Source organism: Acomys minous (genome assembly GCF_964271855.1).
Source record: "Acomys minous genome assembly, chromosome: 6".
NCBI lineage: Eukaryota > Metazoa > Chordata > Mammalia > Rodentia > Muridae > Acomys > Acomys minous.
The window spans coordinates 103,813,552-103,820,385 of record NC_140487.1 but is presented as its reverse complement, the minus strand read 5'-3'; the positions used below and the strand labels follow the sequence as shown (position 1 = coordinate 103,820,385).

General features: G+C 49.2%; 1 protein-coding gene across 2 annotated transcripts in view; it reads left to right on the top strand.

The window, feature by feature from the left end:
* Positions 1-6,834, top strand: part of LOC311599591 (uncharacterized protein C1orf94) — a 43,526-nt gene that overhangs the window by 13,246 nt on the left and 23,446 nt on the right. The gene's annotated exons all lie outside the window — the stretch shown is intronic.

Here is a 6,834-nt window from a genome sequence, read left to right as displayed (position 1 = left end):
GAAATGGGGAGAAATGGGTTTGGGGTTTTTGCAAGAAAACAATCATTCTGTCTAGAGTCAATTAAACTCCAGAATCTTGCTTAATTGTCATTTAATTAATCTTAAATCTGGACTTAAGAATTGTAACAAGCCATTTACTGATTCATACTAGAGGATTACATCTTCATTTGTTTGCCATGGCACTAAAATTCCTCCACCTCAAAATGGGGACTTTGGGTTTCCTGTTGACTCCATGGATCTGACTGTACATTTGCTCTCTTGATTTCTCCAGCAAATGCTCACCACGGCCTTCTGTATGCCAAGCCCTGCACTTTCTAATTGGATTGTTGAGTTTTTCAACTTCATCTCCATTTCAGCTTGAGTTTTCTTCAATATTTCTGTACTGAATTCAGTTTCCAAATCTTGAATTGTCTTTGACATTTCACTCTGCCATATGTTTGTGTTTTCTTGAACCTCATTCAGGCATTTACCGCCTGCTCTTCCCCTTAAGTTCACTGAGCTGGGTTGTTGTGTCTTCTTCAAACTCCTTTTAGCTTGATGAAGCTTGTTCTTTTAAGCATTGTGTCATTGTGGAGTTAATCTAGGTAATTGTCACTAAGAACGTTTCTACAGGACTGGTGGGCTTCGTGGGATATACTGTCTTGCCTTTCATGTTGTCTGTGTTTGTGATGAGTCCTGGATATGTGGATTTCTTTATTTCATTGGTTGTGTGTCAGTGAGTCTGAGGCTAAGCCTGAGAGTTAGGGATAGTATGAGCAGGCAAGGTTCCCAGGACACACTAGATTTGGCTGGGTCACACAGGTGCATCCCAGGCTAGACCTGGAGGTTGGATATGGTATGGAAAGGTGAGACTCAGGAAGACCTGCCAGGCTGGGATGGCGCACAGGATACAAGACTAGGACCACACCTGGAGTTTGGGAACAGTGCAGGAAGAACTCAACAGGCTGAGCCTGAACATAGTTGTATGACCCAAGATAGGTCTGGAGATTGGAGAAGGTAACAGAGGACTAGAATCAGACGAGACCACCAGGCTGGACTGAAGCCCAGGCCAGGTGGGCCTAGTGATGGGACTTAAATTAGCTCATCAAGGCCAGTCAACCTCTGGAAGCTCAGTGAACTGCAGCTACAGCCACATACTTAACCCCCCACTCCCATGGTTAAGCAATGTGGGCTGAGTTCAGCTGGTTCTTCTAGTTAGGGCTGGGCTTGACTGAACTCAGCTGGTTCCATGGCTAGTACACGTGCCTTCAGCCAGGGCCTGATGTCCTGAGAGCTGAGGCTCCTTGGAGTCCCATCAGATGTGTCACCCTCTAGCAGGTTGGTCTGAGCTTATCTGCGAGGAGGTGAGGTCAGTTATCAGTCTCAAGAGAAGCAACAGGTTGAGACTAAGTCCCAAGCACATGTTAAGTCCTGGATCCTGAAGAGAAGCAGCTTAAAAAGGGTTTTTATAAACGCACAGTGAAGTAGAGATGTTTCATTGGATGATCGTGTCCCCCCTCTGAGCTTACAGTGGAGTGTGCTGAGGGTGGTGCCACAGAATAAGTGCTAACAACTACCGTCAATTTTCATCAATGGGGCCTGTGGTTTAGATATAGGGCCACTTGTAAAAGATCTGGCCTCTGCTAGATGGTGTGGATTGAGTCTAGTTTCTGCCTCCCTCCAGAAACTACTCTACTACGCTGTTCCTCACCTTGTAGACAAAGAACCTTGAGGTCAGAAGTCAGTCTGCTGATGGACCGCGGTTCAAGCCTGAGTCTGTGTATTTGACTCCAAAGCCACCTACTGGCTTCTCTTTATAATCAGCCGGGGGTACCTGGCCTGGGTGACGTGTTTGCCATTGGTCTAAGATGCCATGCCTGGAAGAAACTATTTGCCTTGGTGTCCTCCTTTGGCGCTAACAATTTCTCGCTTGCATTTTCCCGTTGTTTGGCTCAGGCGAGTAGCAGTTTCCATCTTTGCTCCGTGTTATCATGTACACAGAACTGCTGCTGGGGGAGCTAACAACATGCTTGCTTAGTCACTATGCTGGGGAGGGGTGCCAGCCAGCCAGTAGCCTTTATTTATTGATTTTTACGCAATTCTGTACATTGCAAATGCAGAAATAACACAAGCAGTGGAGCCACAAGCGCACCTGAAGCAGGGCAGCAAGCACGGACCTGGAAACCCAGAGCCTTGGCATGGATTCCAACCTGATTTCTTTCTCTGGAGCCCAGGAGTTAGGTTGCCTTCCTGCAGTGATTCACTGGCTAGGGTCTGGTAGATGTTATGGCGTTTCTCAACCCAAAGCGAAGACTGAACACCACAGGGGTGCGAGGACCAGCAAAGCTCAGGGGAAGAACGTAAGGGCTGGTGAAATGGCTCAGCGGATAAAGTGCTCTGTGCACTCAGATAAATGCTGCCAGTGCGTGCGCATCTGTAATCCCAGTGCTGGGGGGCAGGGCAGGGCAGGGGCAGGCAGATTCCCCGAGCTCATTGGCCAGTCAGCCCAGCCAAACTGGTGAGCTCCAGGTTCAGAGAGAGAGAGACCCTGTCTCAAAGAAGTAAAGCAGAACCAGATCAAGAAAACTATCTGACACAGACATCTGGTGTTGGTGGTGTGCACTAAAGTGCATGTGCATACATATCTGAAGGAACACCATGTACCTTCCCGCCCCTCCTCTTCCAATTTCCCGCTGGATTCTAGGAAGTGCTGTGTTTATCTTTGAATTTAGTAAAGTTAAATGGCACTTGGGAAATGTTCCCCAGAAACCCCAGATAACTGCTGAGAGTCAGTGTGGGCTCTCTGAATGTTGGCTGCACATCCCAAAGCCCACATCAGTCAGGGAGTGTAGTCATCTGACGAAGGGCCTCCACCCGTGCCTGGCAGGGAGTTCTTGAAATCAGGCAAAGTGGGAGGGTTGGGAGTGTGTGTTTGGTCTTCTGATCCACCTAAGGGGGTGAGTACCAGACCAGAACCTAGAGCAAAGCCAGACTGATTGCAACAAGTCTAAGACTTGGCACAGCGCTCAGCCAGAAGAGAAGTGCACAGCAGGGGACAGACACAAGAGAGTTCCTTCATCCATTTAGCCAACAAATCCTTTCTGATCTGGAGCTTTGTGATGACGGGTGCTGTTCTAGGCTCTGAGGCCTCTGTGATGACCGGGACGGAGAGTCCTTGCCTTCATGGAGTGCATATGGCGGGGAAGATGCCATGAAGGAAACAGATGATGGAACACCCCCCCTCCACCGACAGAGCATGCCTAGAGAGGGAGGAAGGAACATTTCTTTAGAAGTCAACTAGGAAGAAGACACGCGGAGACTAAGGCACCTGAATTGACACCCGAATGTCGCAGGGGTGGCAGGTATGGGGCCTTTGTCACGGGAATGAGCTGCCATCTCGGGAACTAGATAAAAGATGAACATGGTAGGAGCAGAGGGAGACAGGCCAATTTGTGTGGTGTCCTGGGGATCATCAGGGAGTTTGGATTTTATCCCATGAGTAATGAGAATCCACAAGGTGGTTTTAAGCAAAGGGAATTGCTTGATCTGGGTTCTGAGAACATCCCTGCTCCGTGGCCATGCAGTTTTCTAAAACAAACAAGAACAAGCCAATCTTATTTTCTTGGGGATATAGGGGGCTGAGGAGTCAGGGAAGACACAGGATTAAGGACTCCTGGGTGTGTGACGAATCTTGATCACAGCCGAGTGCTCGATAAAGGTTCTCAAGGGGACATGGATATGGGACAGCATGGGGTCAGTTGCTTTATTTTCCCCACGTGCTGATGCCGGGTTACTGTCCCTTTGCATGTAGGGTCTTTGGCAGTGTCCCCATGGCCCTGGCCAGGACTCTTCTCCAGAGAGACAATTCTAACTGTAAGTTGGTGGAAGGACTCCAAGGACCAGACATGCAGCTGACATGTAGCTGTCAGGGATGGCTAAGGCTGTGAATGACAGGCTCAGGACTCACGCCTCACCATGGCGATCCTCCAAGGGTTAGGGTCATGGGATGGAGTGGCAACATCCCTGATTGCATTTAGATTAGGAAACAAAGCCCAGGCAGGAGCTGGGGGCACCTGGACGAAGGCTCTCCAGAAAGGAGGCTGGCTAGGGCTGGGCAAGTGAGTACAGGAAGTGGGCCAGCTGTGCTCTCCTACACGGCCTCCTCCCTAACATGACAACAAGGTCCTTGGTCTTTCAGGGTTCCCGTTCCTATCTGTGAGGTGGGAATGATACTGCCAGGTGTCCAGGGATGTGGAAGAAATCAAGTGTGAGCATAGGTGTTGCTTGCCTGGCCTCCCTTCTGCCTTGTGGTCACTTCTTTTTCTTTTTTTCATAGTATTTTTAAATTTTATTAATTTATTCATATTACATCTCAGTGGTTATCCCACCCCTTATATCCTCCCATTCCTCCCTCCCTCCCTCCCATTTTCCCCTTACTCCCCTCCCCTATGACTGTGACTGAGGGGGACCTCCTCCCCCTTTATATGCTCATAGGGTATCAAGTCTCTTCTTGGTAGCCTGCTATCCTTCCTCTGAGTGCTACCAGAACTCCCCATCCAGGGGATATGATCAAATACGGGGCACCAGAGTTCGTGTGAAAGTCAGACCCCACTCTCCACTAAACTGTGGAGAATGTCCTGTCCATTGGCTAGATCTGGGTAGGGGTTTGAAGTTTACTGTACATATTGTCCTTGGCTGGTGCCATAGTTTGAGCAGGACCCCTGGGCTCAGATCTGCCCATCATAATGTTCTTGTAGGTTTCTAGGACCCTCTGGATCCTTCTATTTTGCCTTTCTCCCATCCTTAATAAATGACGCGTTGAGCAGCCTTGGTGGGAGTTACCCGGAGAGCTCACAGCCAGGCTGTGCACCCCTATTTTAGGTACAGTGTTTGCCTCTAGCTTTTTAAACGACCCCATTGACCTTGGCAGAGCAGCAGGGTGGGGTGGAGATGAGCTGCGGGAGTCAGGTTTGAATCATTCCAGGTTTCTACAGGCATCTGGTGGCGGTGGCAGTGGCGGGCTGTGCAGAGATGGGGTGCCCTTTTACAGATATAACTAGCCTCCCAGGTGCCCTTGGACCTAAATTTAATTCCCAGAACCAACATAAAAGTGGCAGGTGTGGTGATATGTACTTATAAGGCCATCGCTAGGGAGGCAGTGACAGGAGGATTTCAGGGGCTTGCTAGTCAACCGATCTAAACTGATTGATGAACTCTGGGCCAAAGGGAGACCTGTGAGCAATGTTCTTCTGGCTTCAACGTGTACATAAGCACACATAAATATGCATTCCTCTCCCCCTGTGTACATGCCTGTGTTCTTGCATGTGTGTGCGCACATAAACACTCATATGCATACCCACATGTACGAACACATGGGAAGGACACTGGGAAACGAGAACCTGTTTTCCTGCTACTTGGCACTTTTGAAGAGTCACAGTGTGTATGTGTAACCCAGAAACCAAATATAGACGCCAGTAGACTGACTAACGTGAAGGTCCCAGGTGTCCGCTGCCAGCTTCCCTGATGATTGACATGTACAGCCTAAGAAGGCTCTTGTCTGTGGTACCCTCTCCTCCCTCCCTCCCTTCTTCCCGCCCTTCCTCCCTCAGCTGGATTAGTTTTAAAGGAAACCTCAGACATAATTGATCTATACATATTTAACGTGTAGCTCTGAGAGATAAAGGCTGCTTTTGCTGTTTAAGTGTGACCACAATGCCATGTTCACAGTGTTAAAAATTATAAGCATCCTTGGAGTGAGGCTAATTCAGAAAGGATATTGACATACTGCTGGCTTTGCAAGACAGTGGAGGGGGAGAAGGGAAAACAAAACTGGTCTTTCAAGTGACTGGTTCCTGGGACTTGAGGCTCACCTGATCCCTTGAAAGGAGGAGGAGGAGGATCTGAAACTTGGGGCATCCTCTTTACTCTGATTGTTCCTGGGGCACAGTGGGGAGAGTAGGGCCTATTTATAGCCCTAAGTCTAGACATGGGAGGGAGGCAAAAGGAAGGGAATATTTGAGAGGGAGAGAAGAGTCTGAGGGAAAGAGAACCTGAGAGTAGGAAGTGGGTCTTCTCTGTGGACTATCAGGGGCAGACTCTGCTCCCCTGGTTCTGAGTGAACCATGTGCCCGCCTGGTTTTTGTGCAGATTTGTGTGCATTGAGACATGTGCATGCATACATACGTGGGTGCAGGGGAGGGTGTATGATGTGTGTGTGAGTGAGTGAGTGAGTGTGTGTGTGTGTGTGTGTGTGTGTGTCCTCATAAGCAAACAGCACTATCAGGAAGTAGGGACATGCCATGGACTCTGTTTTGGGTATTTCCTGTGCTGCCTTAGTGGACAGACCATACCCTGGTTTACCTATAGTAAAACTGCAACAGCTGAGCCCCATGACAACCTCTTTTTTTCCCTTCTGCCTCTTAACCCATTTTCCCTCTTCCTGTGCCCTGAGTGGCAGCTGATTAGGTTCCCAGAATGTGCCAGGCATAGGCAACTGCATCTGCCCCCCCCCCCAGAAACTCTTTGAGTATGCACAGCTGATGCTTCTAAGCTGGGGTTCCTTGGCTCCCCTGGGAATTCGGTGGAGGAAGGTACCCCACCAAGGTTGCAGTGGGTTGAAATGGCAGGCTTACCACCTTCTCCCTGACCTGAGGAGAACCATTAATCAAGAGCTAGGTACTCATTGGCCCATCAAGTGCCACCAGTCCATTAGAGTCCAGACTAGTGATGGAGATCAGGGATAGGGGAGCAGGGGCGTGGGGAGAGCCTTATGAGATGGTTCATGGTCCAGGCAAGTACTGCCGTCATCCACAGTAAAAACAATTCAGATGCATGACCCTGTCAGAGGCCATGCCA